At 41.0% G+C, this 16812-nt stretch overlaps 1 pseudogene across 1 annotated transcript in view; it reads left to right on the top strand.

Moving 5' to 3' along the window:
• The first annotated feature begins 1081 nt into the window (after positions 1 to 1081).
• LOC308349088 (WD40 repeat-containing protein SMU1-like) overlaps positions 1082 to 16812 on the top strand; it is a 178095-nt pseudogene continuing 162364 nt past the window's right edge. Inside the window, exons 1-3 of the transcript in view lie at positions 1082 to 2325; positions 9567 to 9695; positions 11677 to 11823. The product of the transcript in view is annotated as a WD40 repeat-containing protein SMU1-like (transcript). The remainder of the gene's footprint in view (positions 2326 to 9566; positions 9696 to 11676; positions 11824 to 16812) is intronic.

Here is a 16812-nt window from a genome sequence, read left to right as displayed (position 1 = left end):
ATGATGACAGTGTGAAAGGATTGCTGCTCTGAGCCTCATTCAAGGCAGGCCCTGGCCAGTGTGGGCCTGTACCCTGATTTTAATCACAAACGGCTACAGTTAAGGGATTTTTTTTTTAAGATTTTATTTATTTACTTGACAGAGAGAGAGCACAAGTAGGCAGATTAGCAGGCAGAAGCAGTCTCTCCGCTGAGCAGGGATCCCAATGTAGGGCTCGATCCCAGGACCCTGGAATCATGACCTGAACTGAAGGCAGGTGCTTAACCAACTGAGCCACCCAGGCACCCCAGCAGTTAAAGGATTTTTTTTTAAAGATAGGTCTGCAGAGAGAGGTGGGGACAGCCAGAGTGTGAAGAGGTTGTGATCCAGCTATTTTCCCTGAACAACAAAGCTCAACACTACCCTTTGTCCAAGGCAGAAAAAGCTTACCTTGGATCAGTGCCCAGAATGAGAGAAAACAGTAAAGTCCCTTTACCGGCACGAGAAAATTCTATGACAACCTTCATGGCTATAGCGACTACGAGAAAAAGGCACTGATTTTCTGTAGCAGCAATAATAGGGCATTCCAGCTCTAACGCTCTTGCTGGCTTGTCAGAAATAAGCTTACCTCCCTGGACAGTGTTTCAGAATGCCAGAGAGACCTGACACCTCAGCTGGAGACCAAATGAGGACAAATATGTGGGACACGACTTTAGCTTGAGGACCACATTCGGAGAAGCTAGGGCCTGATGCACCAATCACAGCCACCTACTGGGGCAGGTAACAGGGAAGAAACTCTTTAAACCAAATAAAACATGGCACCCTGTGGATACAGAAGGTGGAAGACATTGCGTGATTGCCTAGTAGACCCTGTTTTTCAAAGTGTGGCCCTTGGACCAGTAGAAAACCTGGGAAACTGTCAGAGTGGAGAATGTCAGACCCCATCCCAAACCTAACAAAATACAAGGTGACCCTTACAAACATAAAAGTCTAAGCAACATCACTCTAGTCCAGTAGTTTTCGAACTGGACTGCACAGTAGGATGTTCAAAAATCCTGGTCTTGAAAAGTGGAGTGAGTTCTGCACCCATGAAGGTAACACTATGTCATTGGAACCCAAGTCCTTGGATGTAATCCACCTTCTCATGCAGTATCTGAAGGAGAACAGTTGACTTCAGGCATTAGCTACCTTACAGGAACAGACTTCTGTGTTTCTGAATACAGTGGACAGCACTGAGAGTGGCTGGCATTAACAGTAGCCATTGGGATAGTGTTTTCAGGCTATCCAGTCTCTGACATTGCCAGACAAAATCCTCATTGACTTCTATGAATGGATGGTTCTGGAATGGATACAGCTGCATGAACTGGGAGCTGCCAGGTCACTCCCGAGACAGGATCGTGTTAAAACAAACACAGCCAGAGCAGTATGCCATTTGGAGAACCTCTTAGCCAGGTCTTATTTTGATTCTCATGAGAAATACCCAGGTAGAAGTAGTCAAGAGCAGCCATTGCCCGGGCCTTAGCTGGGAAAGTCAGTGTGGGGCGTCCATCCCATCTCACGGCATCGGTGGGACAGGCACTGAAGTGGCAGCTGCACCCAGGACTACTTGCTCCTGGTATGAACATGAATTTGTCCTGAGGAAAAGTAGCTGTCAAAGATGTGGAAGAAGAAGTTTCCTACACAACTGAACAGGCATGTTAATTCTGGTCAGAAATCACATGTGAAGTGTGCTCAATTTTCCCCAAATGGTATTTCATCACTGGGTCTGTTGTTGGATTCACTGAAGTCTGGAAATTTACTACTGGAAAAATCAGTAAGGATCTCAAGTAGCAGGCCAAGGATGACTTTATGATGATGGTGATGCTGTCCTCTGCATGTGCTTCAGCAACAATGCTGAAGTGTTACCAGTTGGGGCCCAAGAGGGAGAGATCACAGTAAGGAAGATTTAGTGTGAACAGTGTTTAAGGAGGTTTGTAAGGGCCCACAGATAAGGTGTCCCCTGTCTAAGCTATTCTAAAGAGAGCTGTCAGATCCTTAGTGCTTCTTTTATCAGACAATTAAAATTCATGGTTTAAAATTTGGGAAAACCCTGAAGGAGTTTCATGACCATTCCTCCTTCATCAATGAAGCAAGATTTAGACAAGATAGACATTATTTTTGGGGGGCATCCACAGATAGCACTGTGAGGATCGGGAATATGAAGACCATAGAATGTTCAAATACCTTTAAATCCCTGGGCAGGACTGCAAGAACAAATACTACTGTCAAGAGTGTGATCCTGCTTCCTAAAAATCCAGAGCACCTCATGGTGTCCAGCAGATCAAATACAGTTGTCATCATGATCAGGTCACGATCTCTGCGTCCTGGGTCTCAACCCTGCCTCCAGAATCCGTGCTCCGCAGGGTGTCTGCTTGAGCTTCTCTCCTTCTGCCTCTGCCCCTCCTTTCTGGCCTTGTGCACTTTCCCTTTCTCCAGAATAAATAAATAAATCTTGAAAAATAAAAAAATAAAACTCACTTGAGAGCATGTCCTTGAATGAAAACCTATTCATGCATTGCTTTTGGAGGGGGCTACACTTTCTAAGCAATTGTCTGAATAAGGCACAAGAATAATTTTGGGACAATTCACGTTCAAGTAGCAGTTACCCTTTTTTTTATATTTGTTTAAGGTATTTGTTTATCTGTTTCTAAGTGGAGCAGTCACTCAATGTTTCCAGTGGACTTCTACCCAGACAGTGAAATACTGCTGTTTCTAGAAAAAAAAAAAATTGTACTCCTCAGATTATTGGAAATGGTGATTAAAACATACCTCCTAGGATACCTGGGTGACTCAGTCAGTTGAGTGTCTGCCTTCAGCTCAGAGGGTCATGATCCCCGAGTCCTGGGATCAAGTCCCTGCGTCAGGATCCTTGCTCAGCAGGGAGCCTGCTTCTCCCTCTGCCTCGTGGTCCCTCTGCTGTGCATTCTTTCTCTCTCTGACAAATAAATAAATAAAAATTTAAAAAATACTTCCTGCACTAAAACTTATAAATAAGGAACTATCCCACATTCAGTAGCTCTTTGCTGTTCCTTTGCTTTTAGATGTTAATAAATTTTATGTCTTTAAAAAAAAATCCTGATCTTGAACCTCTTCACCAGAAATTCTGATTAATTGGTCTGGGATACCAAGTGAGCCCTGGGATTTTTCAAAGCACCTCATCAGACTCTAATTTGAAAAAATATTGAGAGCCACGTTTTATCCAGACAGATGGTCCTCTCTACAAGAAGATCCAGTAAGAAAGAGCAAGCTGGAAGATGGAGGCGGTATTTGTAGACTCAAGCAGACAGGCAGGTGGGCAATGATAATCACAGACCCCAGAAGGAAGAGTTAGGGTCCCAGGCACAGAACAGAAGCTCAGAAACACACAGCAGGTTCAGGTAGTGGGTAGCTGATCGAGACAGTCACATGGTATATCCAAAATGTGTAAATTGGAGGATGTATCAAGGAACAAGGCAGAACCTTAGTAACCAAGATGGTGGCAGGGGTCTGAGAAAAATTACAGTCAGTTCTGTTGTAACTCAGGTTTTTGAAAACACAAGTTTATTCCATTGTGACTGATACATCAGGGAACCCAGCACAAGACAAGTTTTGTTTTTGCTTATACAAAAACTGCCCCCAACTGAAAGGAGCCACAATGGAAGATACACAATGCATACATATACATGCCTCAGATGCCCTCTGCTCACCATGTGTCCACATTGTGTTACAATTTTCCATCTCATCTCCTATCACCCTTATTCTACCCCATCACTCTCCTGTTCCTACTCACAAAACTACACTCCCATCTACCTTGGCCTGGGACTTTTTCAAGGCATAATGCCATATTTATTGTGGTTTATATGTTTTTCTTGACCACTGAACATGTACAAAATGGCTCTACTATTTTTATTAGAGTCCTACTTTTTCCCCCTACCCTTTTGAGATGACGGTTTTGAGTGTTATATCCCTAACCCCATTATTCCCATAAATCCTGTGGTATTTGTTGTGTGGTTATCCATGGCAATGTTGTTTTTTGAAGTGCATACATTTTATTAGAGCAGAACCGACTATAAAATCAAGTGGATTTGTTGTACACTCATTTCACTTCTAAATCAATGTTCTGGAAATTCCCCTTAAGGACAGGATTAAGTAACAGCTTTCAATGGGGCCATTCTCAGCTCTGGAGAGAGGAAAGAGAAGGTAATATGGGACAGGTTGTCAGGAAGTTCTTTGAAATGCCCAATGGAAGGAATGATACAATGTGGGTGCAGAGGGAAGGGGGTGCCAACTGATCAGAGAATGGAAAGGAGACCTCCTTCATGACCTCACATGCTTACAGAAGGGAGAAGTTACCAAAAATCTAGAGAAGTGGAGTGCAGCTAAGTTCAGTGAGAAGCTGAAGACTTTGGCCCAACTCCTCCAAGAATGAATGTACTTTGTGAAGGTTTGAAGCAGGACAATTACCTGCTTACTTTACAAATAACAGTGTGATGCTGTCATACAGGGTGGGAGGAGGGGACAGGGAGAGCAGAAGCAGGAGGTTAGTACCATGGTCTTTGTGGAGGTAACTGGCACTGTGTCTGGTGGTGTTCGTGGGAATAGGGGCCTGTTCTCTCCTGGCCTCCTCATCAAAGCCTCCCAAAGTACTAGCTTATCCTGGCTCTGCTTCATTAACTCTTCATGCCTGAAAGTGCCATGCAATGTCATGCCCTGAAAACACCTCTTAGGAAGGCCACCCGTAGCTCCTTTCAACCAGGTCTCATCATACTTCCAATCTTTGCCTTCTTTGGTCTTTTTCGGGGATATCTTTTTGTGGCACCCCAACCCAGTTCTGAGTGACCTCCTCCTTTGCACTCCATGACAGCACTGTTTTCTGGCTCTCTTTCTAGTTTTGTGTCCATCCTATATTTGCTTGAGTCCCTTTGTCTCCCACTCTTAAACACAGGATTCTGTCATTGGCCTTTTCCCTTGTACATAGCTTCACTAGGTCACTGTATTCACTTTTTTGGTTTTAACAACCAGCTATACTACAAAATTCCTCAAATCCTTATTTTTAATCCAGCTGTCTCCTTGGTAGTTCCATTTCCACTGATAACTCCCACAGCATCTCAAATATTTCCTATTGAAAGCAGAAGACTTCATGTAACTTCTCCTACTCAAACATACTCTTCTTGGATATCCTTTCCTATTTTGTGGCACCAACATCCATGCAAGCACCCAAGTCAGAGCCTTGGGGTCATCATCCCACACCTGCAGCCACCAAGCCCTTCCTGTCTTTCTGTCCTAAGTTTCTCAGCTGTCCTTGCTTCTCCAGTCCCCCTGCCACTGATTTAATTCCACTTCTTACCATCACACACCTGGGTCATTTTCTCCAGTTTCAACTTTCTCAGACCCATACATTAGGACCCTCAAGAGATAGCTTTCAAAAATTCATATCGGATTATGTCACTAATCTGATCAATCTGTCCAAAAGCTCCAAATCTTGAGAATAAACACCCAAGTTTTCTACTTATTCCAGAAATTCTGCCACTTCATGTCCTCCTCATCATTTCCTTCCTCAAACTTTACTAAGCAGAAAACCTAAAGAATTGGTAATTCCCCAAACAGCCTGCTCTTCTGTGCCTCTGTGTCTTTCATATGTTATTCCCTTGTCCAGGGGTGTCTTGTCCTTCTCTGCTCTTTGCCAGAGAATGTACTCTTACCTTAAACTTTGCTAAAACATTACCTCAATCTCCCAGGCATAATTAATTTCTCATTTATATTTATGATTTATTTTTAATGTAATTTTGTTTGTGTATGAACACAGTTTATCTGCTTGCCTGTCTGTATCCTATACTGGTCTGTAAGTTTCTCATGAACAATATCAGTATTAGATACATTTACAGAAAAATTGTACATTGAGTTTCTCAAAGTTGTAGATTATGTCCAGCACTACTAAGTTTCTTCCTGTGGATTAATTAAAGTGATTGTCTTTATAATTGTTACATTCCTCTGCACAGAAAAATATACTTTAGGGAATTTTAAACCATTGCAGAAATTGTATGTGTAACACCATATTCAATCAGATGAGAAATAAATTAATTAAAGGCATCAGAACAGGAAAGGAAGGAGTGAAGTTATCTCTATGACATAATTTTATATGGGAAAATCCTAAAGACTCAACCCAAAAGCTGTTATATCTAATCAGTGAATTCAGTAAAGTCAGAGATTACAAAACTGATATACAAAAATCAATAACATTTCTATACATTAACAATGAAATTTTTGAAAAAACAGTAAAGGAATTGGTCTTTACAACAGCATCAAAAACAATAGGATGCTTAGGAATAAATTTAATCAAGGATGTAAAAGATCTCCATGCTAAAAACTATAAGAGCTTGATGAAAATCAAGGAACACAAATAAATGGAAAGTCTACTGAGATCATGAATTGGAAGAATTAATATTGTTAAAATGTCAATACTGCTGAAATTCATCTACAGAGTGAGGGTAATCCCTGTCAAGATACCAATGGCATTTTTTTATAGATGTAGAAAAAAACACTCTTAAAATTCATATGGAGCCACAAAGGAGCCTAAATAGCCAAAGATTTCTTGGAGCCTAAGAGTCAACTAAGATTGCTGTACAAATGCCATATCCTCAGTGACTTAAACAACAAAAATTTATTTCTCATAGATCTGTCTAGGTGTTGGCCAATTCAATTCCTGGGGAGAGCTCTCTTCCTGGCTTATCCATGGTCTTCTTCTCACTGTCCTCACATAGCAGAGACCAGAGACAGAAAACAAGCTCTCTCCTGTGTCTTCCTTCTAAGGCATTAATCCCATCATAATGGCTCTACCCTCATGATTGAATTACCTCCCAAAGATCCCACTTCCCAGTGCTGTTACTTGGGGATTATAGTTTCAACATTTGAATTTGGGAGACAGGGCACTCTGACATTTGGACCATAGCAAGGATCCTGGTAAGAACCAGTGAATCCCATGGTTGGGAGCCCATGTTACACTTTCTTTGTCATAAAGTGCATCCCTTGGTCAGATGTAATGTAGCATGACAATGAATAAGGATTCCTTTTAATGTGAGAATAGTGTTTCTAACAGGAGACTATGATAGGGAAGTAAATTCCATAATTGAAGTGTGTGTCCATCCACAAAAGGGTGGGGTCTAAAGCCGTATGGCCAGGTGGTTCCTCTGAGGAATGGTGTGGGAAGGGATTTCAGTGTCTGCGCTGTGGGCTTGCTGGTCATCCTTCTCCCTGCTGTTGTTTCCTGCTGCTGCTCCCCATTGTCCAACCACCACCAGAGACGAGTGTCAAGACATTCAGACTTCCTTATTTTTAGATGAGGAATCCCCACAGGGCACAGTCCAGTTCCTTTCCTCTCTATCCTTCGCTCCCCCGAGCCCCAGGATCAGATCTTTTTCTTATTTTTATTTGATATCTTTTTTTCATAGACACAACAAAGTGTTATTGTGAACTTCACAATCATATGGGTGAGAATAAATGATTACTTTCATTTTACAACATTTAATTTCTCTTGTATTTGATTACTGAGGTACTATCTCTTGACAGTTACAAGCTTTTTATGCATTTCTACCTGCCACATCCCACCTGCCTACCTCTTGTTGTCACAAAAGGTTAGAAATTGTCCATCATCAACTCCAGAAAGGTTAATTATGGCTAAAAATCTAAACCCCTCCAATACTCCATATATAAACACCAGCCAGTAAATAAAATGTATTTTCTCATTACGTGTGTCTAGTTCTCTCTGTTATCAAGAGTAAAGCCAGAATGTAAATCACAGGGAGCTAGAATCCCGCTGGCATTCCATTACACAAGGTTTCCCATTGGAAATCAGGCCTCAGGCACAGTAATAAAACAGAGCTAACAGTAGCAATGAAAAAGCCAAGAATGTACAGGCTATCACGAGGAATAGGAGCGACTGTTTCATCATTGTTGCTTGGTTATATTTTACTATTTTATTTGTATGGAAACTATTTACGTGATAGAGAACACTCAAGATGCAGCAACTTCCCTTTTGTTGCTTCAACAGGAGATAAGATAAAATTCAAATGCACACATTAGATCATTACCTTCTTGATAGCGTTTCATCACTGGAGAAATAAATATCAAGATTTTTAATGATTTGTAAGAAATGCAAAAAAAAAAAGTCAACATCAGTGTCTTGGATTGCAATAAACCTGTGATTAACCTTTCAAGACCTAGAGCCTACAGCTCCAGATAGAAATTATACTTCTCACCCAGCAGGGTGTTTTCCATTAAATTAAAATGTTCAATATTTCTGCACGCATTAGCTTTACTAATTGAGACTAATCTAATGCTCTCAAAAGGCTGAAAAGCAAATATGCAGAAGCACAGATATTACAGGATTTTACTGACTGATTAGCACTGTGTTTCTATAAACAGGTGGCACAGTGGTTGGCCTGTTTGGTGGCACACTATTAGACCTTGATGAAAAATGCTAATTTTCATTTGTGTTAATGGCCTTTGACATCAGCGCTTCACACACTGCTCGCTGGCCTTCTCAGTGGGTACGGATGCCAGCCTCTCTCAGGATGGCTTGCCATTTGCATTAAGTATTCATCCCAGAGATAAACAGTCATGGCCTGGCACAACACAAATGGTGGATTTGGAGAAATCTGAGCAAGCCCTTAGGGATGGAGAAGAAAAGAATGTGAGGGGTTTGCTTTCTTGAATGTCAGTGGAGTCTTTGCAAAGCTGCTGGTGATCATCGTATACAGATGGCACAAATGCAGATAGGCCACGTCTGTTTACATCAAGCTGTAAAACTCCCCGCCCCTATCTGTGTGGTCATTCAGTATCTATTCATTTATTCCACAAATACTCTTTCAGTGGCTGTATACGCTAGGCACAGTTCCAGAAACTGCTCTCATGTAGCCTGTAAGTCTAGTGGTAAGAATCAGATAATAAACACATAATGCTGTACTAGCATAACCTCATGGAGAAAATCCCCTGCCTTCATGGAAAGAGGATTTCTTTAACAGGTGCATACTAACTGTAAAGCGGAGCATCCTCCTCTATGGCTGAACTCCACGTGGGTGTTTCTGGAGGTGGGGAGCAGAAGTTGGGGTATTCCAGAATAGACCTGAATTTAAAAGGAAAGGAAAATAGAATAAAGAAGAAGAAAAATTAAAGCAAAGAGGGAGAGCATGAAAATGAGAGGAAAAATGAGAAGAATAAATGAGAAGAGAGTCAAGGAGGAAGCAATCTCCAGTAAATGAGCAGTGACAAAGCCCCTGGGACTGGTGCCAGAGATGCCTCCTTCCATCCTAGAGCTCCGTGAGGTACACGGCGTGAGTCTCATTCATTCCTCACACACGCGCAAACAGAATGATGAATAGAAGGTGCACATTTCATACCATACAATGAAAATGCTTTCAACGTGTGTCTGCGGGCATTACTGTACAAACACACCTTGCATGGAAAAGACAAGTATGACATGGGTTTTGATGCCTGTTAGCTTCCTGAGGAAGTGCGGCAACAGATCTGCTTATGTATAAAAGGGGAGAGTATTTCTCATTGGCTTCTTTTAGAATTTCTCCAGAGATAGATAATGATCTTAAGCTATGCTTTTTTATTGGGTCTACTACAAATGATAACCTTATGCTGATAACGGACAGAGTCAGTAAGGGTGGAAGAAAAGCCATTTTGGTAAAACTCAAGTAAGTAAATCTGTCTACACATGCTCCTGTCAGCCTTTAGAAGAAAGAGATCGTTCATTCAAAATGTAACCAAATACTCATTATGGGCCTCCAATGTGTCAAAATCTGTGTTTGGCTCTTGTGATAGAACAACTGAACAAGATTGGCCAAGTCTCTGCCCCCATGCAACTCCAATCTTCCATATTTGTCACCCTGCCCTACCTCTCAGTAGGAATCCACCCACAGGAAGGAGGGAGAGTAACCCGTTAGGGTGAGTTTTCAATCTCAGTGTTCTAGGGTTTAACCTTGAAAGTCCTCTTCTACTTCTCTTTCTACTTCTTATGCTTTTTATTCTGCCAGGATGGATGAAACTCTTCCCTTGGGGCCATTCCAAACACTAGAGGAAAACGAGATCCATCCTGCTGTCTGTCCCTCTCACTTCTTTTTCTCTCATGTCAGGAAATGCTGCAGATGATCCTGCTCCCCTAATCCCCCATCTGTAGTAAATTTTACAGTTGAGATAGTAATCAGAAGTAGTTTGGTGATGACATTTTGTTGAAAAGAACCAGGAATGCCTAAATCCTAGTGTGATCTGACTGCGCCCTCCTTTCCATGAGCTTTCTGAGAGCCATTATGCACCAAGGAAAGCAACCACAGCAAAGAAACATTTTATGTGCAGTCGTGATATTGGTCCCTAGATTCATTGCAAAACTCCCGCAACTTATAGAAGGATACATGCTGGCTCCATTTTCTAGGTTAAGGACACTGAAGGATGCAGACCACATCTGGTCATCTCCCCATAGGTTGGGTGGAGGTTCAGAGGACTTCCTTCTCTTAAAGGTATCACTACCAACCACTCTGCCTAAAGCCCTCCTTCGTTAATTTTCCTAAGGTGGAGTGAGCATTATAATCATACTCAGATGCAAGTTGGGAAGTAACTGACTATATTTAAGCTGCATCTGTCTACATCCTGTACACTTCTCAGTAGCCTTCCAAGGCTTAGTTCTGATCTTTGATCCAAGACCTTAATATTGCAGTAATGAGTAGTATGAGTTCCCATATTAGACCTTAAGGGGTCTTTTCTGCTGCATTTCCCACCTGTAACCACTTGGATCTGTGACATCACTTGGTTTTCATTTCTGTGATACTGTAGTCTTGTATCCACCCCTCATAGTGTTTGGAGCCCCATCCTTAAGAGATTACTTGGTGACAAATACCATTGATCTCCAAAAACGGATATCTTGGATCATGATCTGAAGCCCACAGATAATTTCACATATCTTCATGCCTCTCTACTTCTGCATTAAATGTTACAGCCACATTGGAGCTCCAGAGCCAACCACTGCTTCAAACATTCATGTTTGGGCAATCAAGCTTTCCTTGCGTAATGAATGCCTGCCTTCACATCCATCCACCATTCCTCACTTTCCTATTATGCTGGGTGGTGTTCACCTAAAAAATGGAAGAGTGAGTTATTTTACCAGAAAATATGTTTATTTGAGAATTGTAATTAAAGATAAGCAAGCTATGGCAAAACCATAGACAAGTCCAATTTTATAGAGAAGGAGGAAGTTGGGAGGGATTCTTTTGAATGAAAGTCCATTGAAAAAAGCAAGATTTCGGGCTGATGACAGTTTCTCATGGACTGAGTTATAGGAATAGTCAATTTCTTATAAGAGATACAATGTATACCTGTTCCTGCTGAGGCTTGTAATTGATGATTCTTTCCCATTGAGGATTCTTCTATTGGGTCTGTAGTTGACAATTGTGCCTATAATTGGTATTGAGAGGCAGGGTTACCTGTTCCAGTCTCCCCTTCCAGCATCAGGGTTCCACTTTAGTTAGTTTCCCTTTATTAATTTCCTCAGTGGCAACATCTTACAGACAAGCTCCTGCCTCCTCCCCTCCATTCTATGTTGACACAGAGCAATCAAACCTCCTATGCAAATGACTTTCCTCCCTTCCTATAACTTTCCTCCCTGGTGCTCTCTTCATGTTTCAGATTCCCTGTACTTCATACCTTGTCAATTTCTCCCCTGACCAAGATGTTTCTTCAAAAAGAGAAGACAAGAGATGTGTTACTTCCAAATGGCATTAAGCCAATCTGGTTTCATTTTAAACCAGAATTCTCCATAGTGAAAGGTGAAAGGTAAGCTCTCTTCATTATAGGAGCATAGAGCATTGAGGATCAGGTGTGAGAAATGTTCGTGAACATAAAGACCTCCAGTAAGACAGAACCAGGGTTACTGCCCTATACCCTGAGATTCCTCTTCCCTGAAGATTCCTTCCAGCTTTCTGTCCTCAACCTGCTTTCTCTGTTATGCAGAAGCAGCCAGATCCACCTTGGAGCCTCAGGAATCTCTCTCCCCTACACATGCCTGTGCAGATGCAGAGTGAGAAACCAAGGTGGCAAACATCACAGTTTCCAATCTTTACAGAGACTCAGGAGTCCTCCTTTCTTTCAACACTTTTTCAGATTCACACATGATTAGAGCCATGATACTTTTATTATCTGTTGATTGAGGGAAAACATAATGGTGAAAAATTATGAGATTATTCAATAATTTTTTTTGTTAATGTTGAATTAAGCATAACAATCTACACACATTTAGAAATAACCCTACATATGGCCAAGTAAAGTTATGTGTTCAATCCACTGATCATTCATGGTGCATATTTGGGGGTCCAGATGCCTGGTTTTGATCCCACAACCCTACAAGTGTCTGCCTCACTGGGTCTATGTGCTTAGACTGTGGACAGAATTCCCATTGGTAATATGAACTTTTTGGTTTATCCCAAGATGTTTACCATCAGGAAGACAGTCTTAATCCTCTTTCCCCTGCTGGAAACAGGATTTTGGGGAAGTGACAAGAGGTTCATGTGGCCAGTTTTGGATCCATGTCCCAGATGAGAACAGTGGGCAAGGATGAGGTCAGTCTCCAGAGAAGAGGAGGAAAGCCACCTTTCTCCTCAGAGCAAACCCAAATTGCACTGTGCTTTGCATCTTGCACATTTATTTAGTCTCAATTGTTAAGGAATAACTGATCCTCCCCCATGGGGAGGAAAGCAATTTGGTCATCTTTCAAATGAACAGTGCTTTCCTTTGACCATCCAAACAATGTCATATTCTTATTACGTGAGGATCAGAATTTTCTTCTCTCTGTGATGAAATGTAAAAATTCCATTTATAAAACAGAAACCATATTTTCACATTTCCCCTTTATCCCTAAGGGGAAAAAAAGGTAGTTCTGATTAAAACCTTATCTATTGGGACGCCTGGGTGGCTCAGTTGGTTAAGCGGCTGCCTTCGGCTCAGGTCATGATCCCAGCGTCCTGGGATCGAGTCCCACATCGGGCTCCTTGCTCCGCAGGGAGCCTGCTTCTCACTCTGCCACTCTGTCTGCCTGTGCTCGCTCTCTCTCTCTCTCTCTGACAAATAAATAAATAAAATCTTAAAAAAAAAAAAAAAAAAAAAAACCTTATCTATTCCCTCAATGAGGCCATCACCGGTAATTCCTTACCCCTTGCTAATTTTGGAGAAACTATTGCACACATCAGTTTACTCTCTTAGTAAGTCTTCTGTGAGTCATCAGAATCATGACTTGTCAAATACAAATCTTCTTTTTTTTTTTTTTTTTAAAGATTTTATTTATTTATTTGACAGACAGATTACAAGTAGGCAAGAGAGGCAGGCAGGGAGAGAGAGGAGGAAGCAGGCTCTCCACGGAGCAGAGAGCCCGATGTGGGGCTCGATCCCAGGACCCTGGGATCATGACCTGAGCCGAAGGCAGAGGCTTTAACCCACTGAGCCACCCAGGCGCCCCAAATACAAATCTTCTTAAGCAATATATTTTAAAGATAGGAAAAGCTTCCAAAGATTTATACATCCACCTTTAAGGAAGAGATACAAATTAAATCTTCAATTTCTTTTCTGAAGCTCATGAATAAAATTCACTTCATGAGTAAATTCTATCACTGAGACTTGCACAGGGTCTAAATATACTGTGGTTTATTAATTACATTTTCTTACAAAGGAAGCAGTTTTTCCAAAGGGGCAATGAATCTAATTAATGCCAGGAATGATCCTAAGTTCAAATAATCATGGAGTTGAATAAGGGACACCTCAATTCTCTCCTTACTTGAGAGAAATATGTCTTTTCAGTATTTATTATTGAGCATCAACTGTGCATCAGATTTTGGTAGCAGTGAAAACAAGAAGGTGAATAAGACAAATTCCTGTAAGCTTGGGAGAAGCACAGGGAGCAAAGGAAGCACACTGGAGGTAACTAGTCGAATCCTGGGGAGATCAAAGAAAGCTTTCCAAGGAAGGAACATCTCAATTGAGACCTAAAGAAAGAATAGGTGTTATAGGGAAGTTATGCTAGTGATCCTTAAAATAGGGACTACCCATTGGTGCCACTCACTGTGTGTTGTCAAGGCAAGATAAGTGCAAACTTGAAAGTAGGCACTGAGAAGCTTCTATAGCAATTTACATTACCGTGACATCCAAACATGTGATCAGCAGGCTTATGTTTTATCTTTTTTATTTGTCATTTTCTAATAATTTTTTATTGTACTTTATAAAAAAGTATTATTTTGCCATGAATTGGAAGTTTGGTCCTTTCCCCACCATTGATTTGAGAAGCAGTGATCTAGTCAATGATGTGTGAATGAGGGAGATTCAGGTAGATGGTACAAGACAGCAGCTTCTGAAGCTACAGAGAGGGTAGGCAATTCTGGGAGCTATGGTTCCTCCAGAAGATTCCACCGTCCCCAAGTACATCTGCATTATATATAATCCAGAAGGACTCCTTTCTGTAATTTTCATGATTTATAACATTGTGCATGCCTTCTCTGTGACTGACACTATGTTAAACCCTTTTCTGTGTTACCTATTCTTTACAACCCTCTGATACTATTTATCCGTGTTTTGTAAATGAGAGAAATAAGACTTACCAGAAGTTAAGCAACTTGGCTGGGGTCAGATCCCAGACTCCACCTCAGAAATCTCTGACTCCACTCATTCTTCTAGTCCAGCCTAGAATTGGTTATGCTCCAGTCCCATAGAGTCTCCACATTCAGGACATCCCATTGTCTCCTAAGAAGTTGCTGAGACGTTTCCATTTCTCTCCCCTCCATCATTACCCTCAGAATTGTCTCTCCTTCAAACAATTTTGCTTGCTCAACCCTACTTCAAAAAGAAATAGGTCTATAGGGGCATCTAGGTGGTTCAGTGGGTTAAGCCTCTGCCTTTGGCTCAGGTCATGATCTCAGGGTCTTGGGATAGAGCTCTGCATCGGATTCTCTGCTCAGCAGAGAGCCTGCTCCCCGCCCCCAACCTGCCTCTCTGCCTACTTGTGATCTCTCTCCCTCTGTCAAATAAATAAACAAAATCTTAAAAAAAGAAAAATAGGTCTATAACCCTAGAGTTGTTTCCTTTCCCTGCACAAGAACAAAGCTTTTAACTTGTTTACCTTAGATCTGCAGTGAAAGATGATCATGGTTTACGTTATCAAGAAACACACATATCATTTTGATTTCTGACCCACTTGCCCCCAAGAACACTTGCTAGTGTAATTCTCAACCACCAGATTTTTGAAAACTTTTATAAGGATTCTTTTTTTTTTTTTCCTTCCTTTCTGATCATTCTGAACCAAATCAGGGATGATGATAACTGCAATAAAGTCTGCTGTGATGGCTGGTTCTCCCTGAAATGAGGCTTTCTCTGACAGCAGGGTGCTGCTGCTAGCTCGTTACACAGCTGCTTTGCTTTGTACTTTGTACCACCTCCTACAACTGTCCTCCAGGTTGCAAGGAGCTTGCCAGCTGACAGAGTAAACAAATGGCCATGCACTCTGATTGCAAAACTTTCTAAAATGCAAACATCTCTTGCAAGTACCAAGACAGGAAGCTTTTTTTGCTTTGTATTGTTTTGTTTGAGTATATTCCAGTCATCAGAGAGGCAAACTCCCCATGAGTGCCTGTGGCGATAAAAGGCTTTGAGTCTATCGCATGAGGGGTGACCATATGGACAGTTTCTCTGAAGGCAACCATGAATAGAATTTTATTTCAGAGAACTTCGAGGGGAGAAAAAGGTATTGGAGATTATCTAAAATAGTCTGAGCTATTTTATAAATTTAATTTAAAAGTCTTCCCTTATACTCCCTTCTTAAACACGCTATGATATCAGCATATTCAGCCTAAGAGCCATATAAGAGCCATATGTTTACCCATCTTATATGGCTCATATAAGAGCCATAAGTTTACCCTCAATTCTTTATTCTCTGGATTAAGTGGCCAGGGTGGGGGGAAGAGGGAGTGTGAGGAGAATAATTAGTGCTAGGAGAGGGAACGTTTTGACTTACTGCTGAATCAGATGGGAGCCCAAACTCCATTTAATAAGATGATTTTCTTCCATTCTATTTTGACCTTTACTTCACTTCATTTCACCCTTTGAAGGCATATATCATGCTCACTACTTTAGTCAGCTTATGGGATCTCTTTCTTGCTCTTGAATATCTCATTTCAATGATATTTAAGTCTAGGACTTTACTATCTACATAACTAAAATAAAAAGTGAGCTAATTCTAATAAGTTAGCATTATTTGCCCTTATTTTCCAGATTTCTGCTTTAATAGTTTGCTTTTTCTTTGCCCTCAACTATCTAGTATTCTTGGGTTGTTTAGTTGATTCAATAATTAGTTGATTAAAAAGTTTTCTTTCCCTGTCGGAAATACGACAAAAATTGTTAATGTTAAAAGTTGCCTCCTTAAGATCCCTTACTCAATATCCTCATTTTAAGTTGAATCTGGAACACTTAGACCAAGCTCAACGAGTGTTGACCGACAGGCTTTGACAGGAACCGTGTCCTTGTACTTCCTCATTTTCTCCTTCACAGATTCAATAATATTGCCTTCCTAACTGCTTGATTCTTTAAAAAAAAAAAAAAATAGTTAGTAATGGGAGGATTGAGACAACTCAGTGAAGGGGGCACTTATTTTTATTGTTATTTTCACTAATATTTTGTGATTTATAAAATTAATATTTACTGTACCTTATATTTGTCTTCAGAGTGTCTTGTAGTTTACAATGCCCATTCAGGTACATCATTTATCTTCAGAATAACCATATGAAAGTC

This window comes from Martes martes (assembly GCF_963455335.1).
Source record: "Martes martes genome assembly, chromosome: 9".
Lineage (NCBI taxonomy): Eukaryota > Metazoa > Chordata > Mammalia > Carnivora > Mustelidae > Martes > Martes martes.
Note: the sequence above shows the minus strand (reverse complement) of the source record. Positions and strands in the feature narration are given on the sequence as shown.